Below are 14,139 nucleotides of genomic sequence, written 5' to 3'. Positions count from 1 at the left end.
ACACTTCCTTTATCTTTATTTTTTTTACATTGTACAAAGCTCAAGTCTGAGGCATATTGTTATATAAAAGTATAACGTATGAATCATATATGTATTTTATCAATCTGTATTTAGAAGGATTTTTTACAGCATCTGGTGAGTAATGTAACTTCTGTTTCATGTTGACTACTGACCACAGCTTTATGTGTGATTCGAGGAACTGTCAAAATGAACCGCAAGTAGGTACCTGCATGCTCACCAACTATTGTTGTTATGCGGATGTGGTGAAGCTCTGATGTGGTCTGAAGATTCCACACATCGTACGGATTATCCCATAACTCTTTAATATACCCGAGTACACAATAGGTACAAATAGGTGATTCTAGTACGGGTTATTAACTTTTAATGCGGGTTTCAGTGATACATACGTAGGTAATTAATTGTGAGAATTAATTACGTAAGTAAATATGTACTCTAATTTCAGGCAGGAACTAAACACGTTTGTGGACTAACATTGATTAATTAATAGTAGGTTAATGTAAACAAACCTACAACGATATTTGTTCCTTACATATCTACCGTAAAATACGCCACGATATGTAAGTGCCCATATCAGAATATTTATTACTTATTTCAAGCCCAACTGGCTTTGAAAAAATGTCTCCATACAAGGTCTCCTTTCAGATAACCGCGTCATGTGTAGTGTACACGGTTATCGAAAACCGTTTGTGAGATACCCATAATGTTTTATTAAATGTCATCCGCAATATAATGAGGTGCGAGGGATCCAACATCTGCGAGAGAGGCGCTACAGAAATATGTGCGAAGTGTTATAGAGTGCCGTTGTAAGTCAATGAAGCAGCAAATGGGGTGCTCTCCACGCTACGGCGCGGCACCGGGGGCACACTCTAATAAATAAAATTATGCCTCAGAAATTACAAGAATACGCGTGCCGCCAGCGATCCCGATTCCCGCGAGATTGGATGCTGGAGATTTTCATCGATATCCTCCAATAATGAATCTAATATGTAGTAAGCTGGAGGACGCTATGACTGTGTCGCGTCGCCGCGAAAAAATGAGATTGCCTCCTCGCCGATATCGGTCGCTTCAAATGGCCACGGTTTGTCGCTGCTTGGCATTTACTAAATGTCAGAAATAGTCTGTCTAAGAGAATATTCTCATAAATTAGTGGGAAAATATATTAATTTGCTAAGACCTTGGGTCTGCTCCAAGAATTCATCTCGTTATCTATATCAATTTAGAAGTTGTACTTAGCTGTAAGGGAATTTTCTATAACCAGGCTTACATGTGTAGTGTAAATAACGCGCCTCGCGCACCATAGCAGATTAGGTATGTAAATATAAAAGTTTACTTGACTGAAGCTCTATATTGGAACTGAACCCATTCAGTGGAATTCTTTAGCTAGTCAGTGCACGTGCAACGTTAGACGTCCGCGTCGAATGGAATCGAATTTCAGAAGAGTCGAGTTTTAAAATGTTCTCACCCTGGAACCATTTCATATGCGTGTTGAACTGACGCCTTAAACTTTATGTGAAAGGTAATGATGGTTACGTAGGTACGTATTCCTAAACAGTTTGTGACTCGTCACATAATGCTTAAGGCTAGTATATGCAGGACGCCCATGCATGAGTAGTATTGTATTCCGATGATGCGGAACAATTGCCACCTCCATACTAATGATGGCTGTAAATCAAATTGCCCTTGCTTACATTAGCGGAGACCTGCAAATTACCTTTTAAAGGCTCATATTGATTAAGCAACATGAGAAGCGGTTAAGTTAACCTAATTCTGTTAAATCTTGCCATTTACAGTAACGTAGCGAGATTGAATGCTTGACACATAATTACCAACCTATTGAATGTGGGTTAGTTTAATTTTAATCCGCTTGATTGACAGTTTTTTTTTGTTTAATTGCTTATAGCATAAATAACAGGATACAACCATATCAACAATAATACTAGCAATATTAATAAATCATCTACTTAGGTGAGCAGAGTCATTGGCTGCATCTAAACTAAGACCGGTAGACATAGTTGTTTTAGGTTGTATCAGGGGGGATTGTCTCCAAGGCTATAATAAATAATATTATATCGGAGAATTATGTGGAAGCAACCCTTACGGTACGGTGGCGGCGTGTCGCCCCTCCCCCGGCGCACTGTATTAAAGTGATATTGCTTATACGCTTACCATTAAGGCTATACGTTTCGACTAAATTAAGACCAATTTGCACAGGTTTTGCACGAATATGGGAATTTAATTTATGAGCAGTATGACGAATGTAATTGGTGCGAGCGCGTAATCAACGACTTTAATTCCATTTCACACCGAGTGGAGTTCTTGTTTTCATGGATCCTAGTTGTCTTCAACGGAATTGGTTCAATAAGTTACCAACAATTTAATTAAAATAATTTTCTTAATCTATTTCTGTGTTCCGTGTTGACAGACTCGAATCAGTTTTCGGTTATCGATGTATATTTTAATGTTTCTCGTTAACATTTAGAGTAGACAAATGGTGGTGGCATAATTTATTCATTTATTCCGTCCTCACTTCAGTTAGCGTCTGATGATATTAAAAAAAGATTTTGAATAAAACCGTTTGATGTGGTGGTCGAGCGGAGTGCCGACGGAGTCAGGAGAGCTCGGTGGCAGCAATAGCTCAGCAATCGTGATGATCTCAAGCCCGCACCTAACCCCGCATCATTCACGATAATGGCGGGGCCTATGTCTCGACCGTAAATGTAAATCGCTCTAATTTATACGCGCGATAACGTCGCCGCACTGCTGTTAACTGTAATTATATTACCAAGCGAGGACGTGTTGATCAAAACCCCTGATTAAATGCCCGTGATGCGAACCGGGAAAAACTCTGCCGGGCCGTCGCCCTCGTGGAAATCAACTCGCCAAAATATTATTTTTTATTCGAATATTTATTAAGTATTAATCTTGAATGTATTCACAAGTCTATGAATTAAAGGGATTCCGGTGATTGGCGTTGATTTGATTGGATTACGTAATTCCTTTTTGTTTTCGAATTTCATATTTTCGTTCTATTATGATTTCGATTTAAAAATGAATGATTGGGGTGTTTATTTAATTGTCGCTACGTGGGTAAATGGGATTTTCCTTTGTATTGATACACATTTTCTAGGAACACCCATAGTTCTATTCTGTTATTGATATGCCAGCCAGAAACATTCCTAATATAATGCTAGCACACAGAGACAATGCCCCAATGGGCAATCTATTTGAGTAATTATCCGCTAAGGGCCATTGTCGGCCATCTTGTACGCGTGGAATGAGGCTTGTTCGCTGAATGCCTGCTGTTATGTACCTACATGCTTTTGGCGATCATGGCGACAGTGCCCCCGAGTGTCTTCAATGACAATACAAACACTTTATTGTGCTCAGTTTGCGTAATTCATGACCTCGATGCACTTTAATGTGACTACATTTTCCATACAAGAGGAATATGTAAATCTAAAATGGTTGTATTCGGACTTTAACATACTTTAGCTCAAAAGATAGCATTTTCGCTGTATGCCTTTCAGTTTCATATGAAAGGATAAGAACGTTCAGGGTTTTTATAAGTTCTGTACTAAAAGAGAATGTAATAAAAATGTTGGTTTGTATGCGATCGGTGTTCTATTAATTTTGATGTAGATATAGGCATTAGGGATGAGCGTGGGGTGTGCAAGCTATTATCTTCGTGCTCAGCATGTAACCGTGAAGTGAGGGAAGTGGGTCACTTCACTGATCGTATAAGCCAACAATATGTCACTTTTTATTATATCGGGTGTGTCGTTCATAATCACATTAAATTCTATCTCATGTACTTCATGATATTCCATAGCGAATTGTAAAAAAAATAACATAATCCATTCAGTGGTTTAGCCACAGGACTCATTTTTCGTTTTCATAATTTACAACATCATGTGTAAAGCAGAGATAAAGTTAGGAGTATCGAATGTTTTGATCAGTTGACAGCTGTCAGTTTTCAAGGGAGAATTTCAGCTGTTTGTAATAACTGACTTCTATATGGTGTTCTAATTTTCGCACATTTTTAGTCTATTTACTTTGTTTGAAAAATGCATTTTTTTATTTTTACGTATTTTTCTTTTTTCTTTGTGTTAATCGACATATATTAACCAGTATAGTAACGCATTTCATTTAATGTGATTATGAACGACACACCCGATATACTGCGCTCTCGAGTAGCTTCACATAATACAATAACTAAGCTTGTTATGTTTACCCAAATGAGTAACTTATGCTTCAATTAGATCAGGCAAGAGTTAATTTAGTTATAACTTAAAAGTCGAAATTCCTACAAACTTGCAAAATCCAAATTGATACTAAATAAATGATAACGTTTAAAACAGGAAGCGCTGCATTTACTTAAGCAGTTAAAGTAAATGTGCGAATAAAGTGTTGCTGCACGGTATAACTTGTCATCACACTTGGAATAAGCAAACGAAAGAAAGTGAGGAGAAATGAAACATGGGACTATGTTTAATTATAACACAAGATAAGTTAACAATCTCGGAACCGAAGTCTGACTGCGGCTTATCTGACGCCAAATGTTTCAAAGGAACTTTTAACGAGTTTAAAGTTGGGCCAAGTGTAGTGCACCCGCAGCGCTTCCGTAGCTTAAGATTAATTAAACAATTGCACGATGGCTCCTTGAAAACACTCCGACATGTCTCGGCCTGTCGTCGCCAACCTTGCCAAATTAAAGTCATAAATCAAAATCCGACGACCGGAAACAGAAATGTAATAATGAAGAACTAACTTCGGTTAGCAGCCAGTCGCGGGACTACACGACACTTTTGCGAAATTAATTCATTTCTTTCTGTTCCTGGAACTAGAAATAAAAGTAACATGTGATTTAGTGCTCCACCTAATGGAATATTTTGAAACATGTTTTTCGGTTTCCGCAGTGTTACAATATTTATTGGAAAGCAAAATAAACGCGCGGATGTAACGCAATCATCTTGCGCTGCATAACTGATGCAAATTGCAAGTGTCAGCACGCTACTATCGGCCGAAATAATTTTCAGTTTGGTAATAAAAGTAATAAACCGGAATATGTAATTGGATGACGCGTACGCGATTATAAATTGTGCTGGACAATCCTGTGGAGTTTTTTTTTGTTCCTGGCAACTTGCTTTAAAGCGTTACTCCCAGAAGTTAAAATTTACAGCGGGGTTAAGGTGAGTAGCTACTACGTAACATCGGTTTCGTTCGGGGCGGCTCGTAATTCACCCACAATTTATGTGCGTGCGCCGGTGACTCGCTAAAAGATTAGTCGCTCGCCACCGACGCCTAGTGTACTTTGTTACTCATGTTTACATAACATAACGCTGTTTTGAAACTTGTCACTTACTCACTTCTTTCTATAAACAAACTGTCTAGTCTAGTCTGAAACTTGGTAGTTGTTTTCGAAACCACTGAAAATGCAGTTTTCCGATATACATCCAAATACTCCGTCTAATACTCACGCAATATTTTCAATAAGTCCAAACTTTACACTGGAAGTACGTACATATTTTAAGAAGTGTCGTGTAGTTTGAGTCTGAAAGCGGCAAGTGCATTTGACTCTCTCGAAAGCAAAACAGTGAAACTTTATAGTATCTAAATCACTTGTTTAAAAATGAACGCCCGGAACAACGGACGTGGGAAGTCGGGCCAAAGTTTACGACTATGAAGCAATCCGGCGTACGTACCAGCATTGAATTTGTTTCCGTCTGATTCCGCTTCGGCTATTGCATAGTTCACTAGTGGCGGAATACAAAATCAACTACCGCCACATTGAAACCGTTACGAATGATTTGCGATCTAACTGCTATAATCATGTTTACTATTTGCCTACTTACAACGCGGCTTTTGTATTTTTAGAATGGTAGTAAAAAACAAAAAGAAGGTAATATAGGCTTTAAGGCTACTTACGGCCTTACGGCCTATATTTTAGACGATGAAAATAAATAACTTGATTTTTCTCTTCATTTCTGTGAAACAGAAATAAAATCAACTGCACGTTCACTCCATTCTTCTTTATACTAAATACAGCAGCACAAAGCTATAAAAGCGGTTGTGATGTATCGGGCACAATATTCTGGTGCCCAAGTGTCCGTAGATCGGCGATAAAAGCTGCAATTGTTTTCATTTGACAACATGTTTGTGTTCCGTTTGACAAATGGCTTGTAAGATCGCAGCGACAGAAGAGTTTTACTGTGCTCACTACTGCTCACTACGAATATTGAGTGTCACTCATTTGGCGGGAAACTCGACTTTTTGGTGGTTTTTCTTTTTTTACTGAGGACCACACAACACTACTGCGACGCAGACCTAGTTCCATTTTTAAATGTGTTTGACAGTTACTCGTGTATTCAAAATTAGAAGCGTGATTATAACGATTTGTGTACATAATTAGAACATGAGAGTTTGTAAGTGCCGCGAAGAACATAATTCTGCTCTCAGAGATTTTATATATTGTCATAATTAATTTATTTAAGAGGGAACACCTAAATGTTATAATTTTCAAGAAAACCGTACACTGTGCACTTAAAATGTATTATTATTTGAAACAAACGCGTCTATCGTAACTTTACCATGATTTAAATATCGAAGCACAGGGTTGCAGAGCGCGTAATGAAACAAGCCAGATGTACAAAACATAGAATGTTCTTTATGGGACACGCTTTCGCTATTACTACGTATCCAATTTGAGTTGACCTGTCATATTGTACCATGTTTTTGCTGTTTGGATGTTCTGTTGAGGATAGGGGGGGGCGAGGGAGGTCATGGTACAGTGGTGGAACGGGCCGGCTTGCTCGTAGGCGCCAGCGGGTTGAATCTCGCCCCGCGCCTATTGTATGCGATTGTGTTACAAGCCTTCATATTATATTAACAATACAAAAAATATATGTGACAGTGACACATATCAAAATGTACAAAAATCAGAGCTGTAGTATGTCAAAATAAATTCTAAGCTGCACGTACAATAGCCGGAGTAGAAAAAATCCAAATCGGAGTCACTTCAGCTCGTAACACTAAAATTAATTAAGTAAATCAAGGTTTTCATATTTTAATGAACGTTAAAATGGTCGTAAATATGCATAACCTGCATATGTTATGAGAATATCCCTACTAAAAGACGTTAATAGTAGAAATGTAATTAATTATCACTTGTTTAGTTTCAGGTAATTTACAAAAATATTTCATCGAGTAAGATGAGGCGTCTTAAAATGTATCTACATTATATTACCGACTAAAATTAGGCGCTCAATTAATATTTAAACGTAACTTATCATCAATTCAAGCGTTTACGTTGCTCTTATTTAACAAGCGCTCGTAATAGGCTTAAGTTTACATTGGAAAACAATCAAATATCGATTCCAGGGTTTACCATTAGGCAGTGTACACACACAACACGATTTGCTTACATTGAATAACAATTGATGACGTATTCACGGAATTCCTACATGAAGTGATTAAGCAATAATTGCGTCCTAAATTTTTATAGGTCATATCGATAGAATGGTTGTGGTCGAATTCATTACCCTATGGGGTCGGTGGTGGTGTGAGGAGGGGGTGGCCGGGACTTCATGGCGTCGGCCTGGGGAGGGGGCGACGGGAATGTAATATCAGTAGAGTAGTGATATTGCGGTTTCTAGTTCGCGTGATACTGCTGTAGAGTCGCTCGGCCGCTGACATAATTGCGCGGACAGTTACAAATAAATAATTTGTAATAAAAACTTGACTTATGACCGCTGGTTATTTCAACCGAGAATATTATTGTTGTAGTAATTTCTTTTATTGAATTTTATTTGCTAGACACTTTTTTATGGAATAAACTTTCCTTTCAATATAGTTTTGTTTGGGTTTTGGTTTTGTTTTCGTATGACACTCGCTAACCACTCAGGGTTCCCGTGGGTATAAGTTACATATCATAGACCACATGAATAACTTTGGCTACTGATGAAAAGGCAAAATGCAGCCGCAACTAATGTATTTGCTATATTTCACTTATGTTTTCGCGGAAAACTTTGACAAACACATATTTCCACGCATAACAGATATCTCGCAATTTTAATCAGCACAAATTGAAATTCATTAAATATTCCCGTATAATTTATATCGCAATTCGGTTTCAATTAATAGTACTCAAATGACGTGCGAACAAAATGAAAAACAAAAATACAGCAATATGTTTTGGTTTTCTCTAGCCCAGCGAGTTGCGTTAGAAGTATAAATATAGTCGAGGTGTTGGCGTAGCGTGGCCACATTTTTATAATAAAATGAATACTTCATCGAATGCAGGAATTCCTTGTTCTCAAAAGAATCTGGTTCAAACACATCGGTGATCCAAAAACAAGTCTGTATCATTCAGAATTGGGTTTGAAATCACCAAGCGTTTTCAGTGATCGGCACGTTAAATAGAGACGCTATTAAGTTTTGAATTAACTGCAGGTTATCGAGCACCGGGCTTTAGTTGAACTTACCTCTGAATATCGTTGCATAATTTTAATTTTCAGCGGAAGTTCTTCGTAAGTTAGGTGACTGGCCATTTCTCTGAGCTGATTAAAAGCACTACTCGAATCTATCTTAACTTGGGTTTAAGTGCGTGTATGGAGATCAAGTAAATTATGTCTAAATAATCTAGATTCTCAGAAAAATGGATGTTTGAATTGAGTGAGATAAATACAAATCCTCTTTTTTCAGGAAGATATTTCATGATGTAAGAAAAGTATCCCATCGTATTGATTGTTTTCTGCCGGTCAATAATAATTATTATAACTTATCAATTCGATATGTTGTCTAAGCCCACTGCATGTATTTCTCTGTCCTCACGCAAAACTGCCGCCAAGAGGGAGGGCTGCAGTTGCACACGCTTTGCGGGACCACTGCAAGGTCCATCACGGTAATCATTCCTCTATTGTATGTACTGAGCTATTCTTTAATTATCTAAGTATGCTGCTATTCAAGTGGGTAAGGTATTTTATTAATTGGAATTTGGTAAAATGTTGGGCTTGTGTTAGCTACCATTCAATGCATGAAAGTTAGGTGGTTTTGATGACCTTTATAATTTAACTTTAATCAACTATTTTTAACCATGTAGATAGGTACTCATAGGAATCATTAACGTTATACTTTAGCAACAACCAAATTAATGAAGAAACAAGCTATAAAGTTGTCACAGCTACAAGTTAATTTGATTAGTAAGTAATTTCAGTGACGGTCAGAAATCACAACTCTAGCCGCAGTTACGCAGTTATCGAATATGCGGGCGCAGGAAGCTAATTATCGATAAACAAGTCGACGGTCCCGTCCCTATTGACAGTTTGACTTATGAGCCTAATCGTCATTCGGGCATCCCGACCGCTCACGATCAGACGTACTCGGCCGAAATAACACAAGCTGTGTTCATTTCAACCCAACTAAAAATAACACTGTTATTTAAGTACCAATTTGCGTAGGTGCCCATTAAACAGATGTTATACTAGGTACTATTAATTGTTTTCACAACAAACTCTCTGTGAACGATAATCACATGCCATTGAATTTATAATCATGTAACCATTTCGAACTTGTTATAGTAACAAAAGATTTTATGTTCATATTCATAAATGTCAGTAATGAAACGAACGGATTTTACAAATGTATATTTCCCGGTTCCAGTGATAAAGGCTGCGTACAATTGGCTTGATTTTGTTCTCTTTTATTCTAAGTTTTATTATTTTAAAGTATTTTAATTAAAACTGACATTGTTTTGAGGAAGAAGATTATGACAAGCCGCCGGCTTGACGCAGACAAAAAGATTTCGCGGAATCCTCTCCGCTCGGCGCAGGGTTGAGGAAGGGTCGGAATTATTCAACTTACATTTGATAATTTTAATTTTTAATGACATTAAATTGTCGCGAAGTTACAGCAGTATTAGAATTGAAAATTTTATTTTTCACAAATACAGCCTTTAGAGCGGTTGATATCGTTTTATATTTGGATATTTGTAGTCAGTTAAAATGCATGCTCTAGTTTAACCTGTACAGATTTTAAAATAAGTAGGTACCTTTGTATAATAGTAATTAGGTGCATTATGCAATGTCAAATTCTGAACTTAATGAAATAAAATAAAATTGAAACACTCCGTTAATTATTCATAGTGTAAAGCTGTGTTAATATGAATGTCTAAAATGAAAGATGCACAAACTGTCAACCCTGTAACATCCGACACTTCCGCAACTGACAAGCGGTGGGTATTGTTTCGTACAGCAGAGCATTGGATCGTGGATCTATCCATTTCATTGTAGGGTTAAGTTTCCTACCATTTGTTCCGAATACTTACTTCACTTATTTTATATACGTATTTTTCTTGTTTATACGTAATATAGACATTGTTTGATCAGGATAATCTATGATAAATGTATCTAGACTAATACATGGTATGTAGCAGTAATATGGCTCGTGGCATTACTCTTGTGATTTACTTTTATTAGACGGTATTAAATGATTTGTAAGCTAGTCTAATAAAAAGGGATAAGTGTAAGTAGTGTGACAGCGGCTGGTGGATAGTGGTCGCCGTCGCCGCCGCTTCGCTCGGCTCGCTCCGCAAGATCATTGTTATTTATCTCGGTGCCTCCCCGCTTTTATTTCGTCCCTGTCCGCCTCAGTTTATTTGTCTTCGGGATCTGAGGGTACATTAACGTATTTTTCTTCTCTATTAGGGAGACGGTCGTCGGCTCACCTTCAAACTTTGTACCGACATCCACGAAATCCGAAACTCAATGTTTGTTTACTTGTTTTTTATTTACAAGATAAGTCAAATAAAAGTTGACGATTGATTGTATTGTAGGAGCGCTCGTAATCACAAGGAACAGAGGAAGTTTTGATGCGTTAAACCGAGAGTTAGTCTAGTTTACGGCGCGGCCATCAATGTGAACGAGTCCGACGAAACTGCCCAACTTTGATATTTAAGTTACGCTCGCGCAATTAATATTTTTATAAGTCTGTGTTGAGTTGTAAATGTCTGACTATTTCGTTTATTTATATGTATACGCCGCATAACAGTTTCTTTGGAACACACACTGATTCATGTTGTAATAAATAGGTATACTATTTTAAGACGTCCTTCGCACGATTTCTGAGCGCCCGTTAACATGACTGGAAATTACCCGTGCTGATATTAACCCAGAATCCGCTCCATTTACATAATACGCTTTTTTCTCGAACGGCTTTTATTTAATGATTCACTATCTGCATATTTGCGTATCTCTCCAAACTGTTACAAAGAAGCCAATTCAGTGATAAAGTCTAGAATAGGTGAATTAAGTACAAAAGCTCCATTAGCCGCCTAGCTGTTTCAAAATTAAATTATCTCGAGCAATAGCAGGCTAGGGAGTTACGAGCAAATTGCCAGAAAGAATAAATCCATTCTCGCGAATCGGTTGCATGAAAATTGCAACAGCAGGCAATAGCGGCGCGCCAGCGAAGCGCACAATTATAACGAGACGGTATAAATCAGAATGAGTTGTGGCATGTTATTAGGGCTATTCCACCACGAAATAGGAAGACGAAAGCGAGCTCGATGAAACTCGTAAACTGAACCGAGATGTTGCTTATTTTCTACTGATTTTTTGCCGAATGAAAATCTGTGTACTTTGCGCTTTTTATTTCCGAAGCTACTGTCAAATAACTCGGTACACAAACAAGAGAACAAGCTTTTTTGTATATTCAAATGAATCGAGAACATTACACTTAAATTTTATTGTTTCCTCGAACAAAGCATTAGAATCGCATTAGGAACAGAGTTCAAAGATGTCTCGAAAAACGTATCTTTGATACCTCACATCGATTGTCAGCGTTTTACTTTTTTTGCTTATTGTGTAGCTGCGTTACAATGAACATTTTTACAATATTTTTCTGTTAGATTCTCATTTGATATTCGCCGTTAAAAAGGATCAAAAGCTTCGAGAGGCAACGGTTCCCGCCGAGAAATAGTTCCCATGCTCGTGAATACAAATAGATGCTTATGAGGACTTACCTTTTCGCAAATTATCTCCTGGCTACAAGGCGGCAACGTAACCTGAAAACAAAATTTTATAGTCAGCTTATTTAGTTTTCGTAGAAGAGAGAAAATCTTCAACGTTGGGGATTGGAGACAATGTCGTTGAATATCATTATCATTTATCGATATGTCGAATCGGGGGTGTATACCTACCCTAAACATACATTTTATCTTATAATTAAGCCATAGATATCAGATAGACATTTCATTTCTAAAAGATTATCAAAGTCTTCCCATCATAACATCTCTAACTGATTTCTTAGAAGGTCCTAGAATAACAATATAAATAGGATATATGGATGGAGCTATTATAGTCGTTTATCAATAACTATTCTCATTATTTATTAGTTGTGTAAGTAAATACTTAAACTAGAAGATATGTTACAGAAAATACTAAAGTAGATTATAGTTTGATTGTTAGTTTTTCCCTCAGGGTTATGTAAATGTAACCGACCAAATGGAAATTGACATTGAAATTCCACTGTATCGAAATTTTAAATTGTGTTGGGATTCTCTACTGAAAACAGCCAGCCATCACGATAATTATAGCTGTAGTAATATAGTATTCTCGGATAGTCGGATTTATAAACAACGTTACGAAAAAACGGAAAATACTATTGGTTCCGTTATTTCTATCATATTTATACTTTAAAATATTTCGCCTTTCTAATGACATTGAGTCTGTAGTCTAGTAATAAAAAATAAACTAGGTAGATACATACATATAAGATGTCTACGAAGAAACAAATGAAACAATACATTCTTATTGCAACATTTGTACGCTAGTTTACGAAACCATAAAATATGATAAGCATCGGGCAATGAGATTCAGACGGTATCCTATTTATTTGTATTTACGAGCAAATCGAGCCCTGACCCGCCGCCCGAGACCTGGGCCTACTCAGGAAAACAACTTTTGCAGATAAACACGCCGAATTCTTTTGTGTCACCGGCGTGATTTACTGCTGAACATTAAGTGAGCCTGGCAAGAGTCGATTATGAGCGAGCGATTCTAGCGTGTAATCACGGATAGTCGTGTTTAATAAGAGCGGTTTGTCGGAGCGGCGGTGCATCGGAGTTGGATGCGGGCGTATTGCCGGTCGCCGCCGGTAAACAACGCTCGTTCGGGCGCAGGCGGCAGCTGCTAGACCGAGTCGCCTGCATGCGACGCGCAATATCCCTCTTACAAAATAAAGGAATTCCCCGCGACAATCGTTCGCCTTCTTTACCCTCACCCGAGAAATACAAACGCACGCCTTCGAATGACTTTACAAAAATTTGCATGGCACCAGCTTTTTTTCTCTATATTTTCACGTTCAGAAAAGCAATTTTTGTACGTCGCCCGCGATACGGAACGCGGGAAATTGCACTCGTTCCTCGGTGAACGGAGAGAACAGTGGGAATGGAGTGGCACAGAGTATTGTGCCGTATAGAGGCGACCGATTGCTTTTGGCCAGCTTTATTGGCCGGTACACTTCTGGAACTTTGATTATGTCTATACACAACTGTTTTCTGTGTTTAACTACGGCTTAGCCTCGGCTTATTGTGACGACTTCTGCTTTGAAAGTAATTGAGAAAACGGGGTTTCTATCAGTAGCGGGTCCACAAAAAAAAATGGTTGTGGGGACATCCATCCGATATGTTTGAAATTCACAATGTATCGTTAAATTCAGATACCTACATAAGGTATATGTATAGGCTGTATAAACCCACAATAAACACTACGGTAGATCCACCACTGGTTTCTCTACTAAACGTGCACTCTTAGTTACTGCATTTAGTAACAGCAGCATTCGGCGAGCTGATTTCAATGTACATTCACATACTATTCTTGAATTAATATTCTTCACGTATCACTATCAAGTGGAACTCGATTAAAGCGAGTTGTGCTATCATTTTGATTCAGTGAAAGAGTTTCGCTGCAGTCGGAGTTATACTCCAATGTTGTTGGATTCAATTAGACCGCCGGCCCGCGTCCCGCTCCCTGCGTCACACTACTGAATTATCTTAATTACGTTGCTCAGGACAACAAAGTTACAGCTAATTACTTTAAAATACGAAATACTACCACTCTTTGA

At 37.9% G+C, this 14,139-nt stretch overlaps 1 protein-coding gene across 2 annotated transcripts in view; it reads right to left on the bottom strand.

The window, feature by feature from the left end:
• Mbl (muscleblind) overlaps positions 1 to 14,139 on the bottom strand; it is a 220,533-nt gene that overhangs the window by 128,695 nt on the left and 77,699 nt on the right. For both annotated transcript variants that reach the window (XM_049852287.2, XM_049852297.2), the window contains exon 2: positions 12,038 to 12,079. The gene's annotated coding sequence lies outside the window, so the exon portion shown is untranslated. The remainder of the gene's footprint in view (positions 1 to 12,037; positions 12,080 to 14,139) is intronic.

This window comes from Helicoverpa armigera, chromosome 6 (genome assembly GCF_030705265.1).
Source record: "Helicoverpa armigera isolate CAAS_96S chromosome 6, ASM3070526v1, whole genome shotgun sequence".
Classification (NCBI taxonomy): Eukaryota; Metazoa; Arthropoda; class Insecta; order Lepidoptera; family Noctuidae; genus Helicoverpa; species Helicoverpa armigera.
Note: the sequence above shows the minus strand (reverse complement) of the source record. Positions and strands in the feature narration are given on the sequence as shown.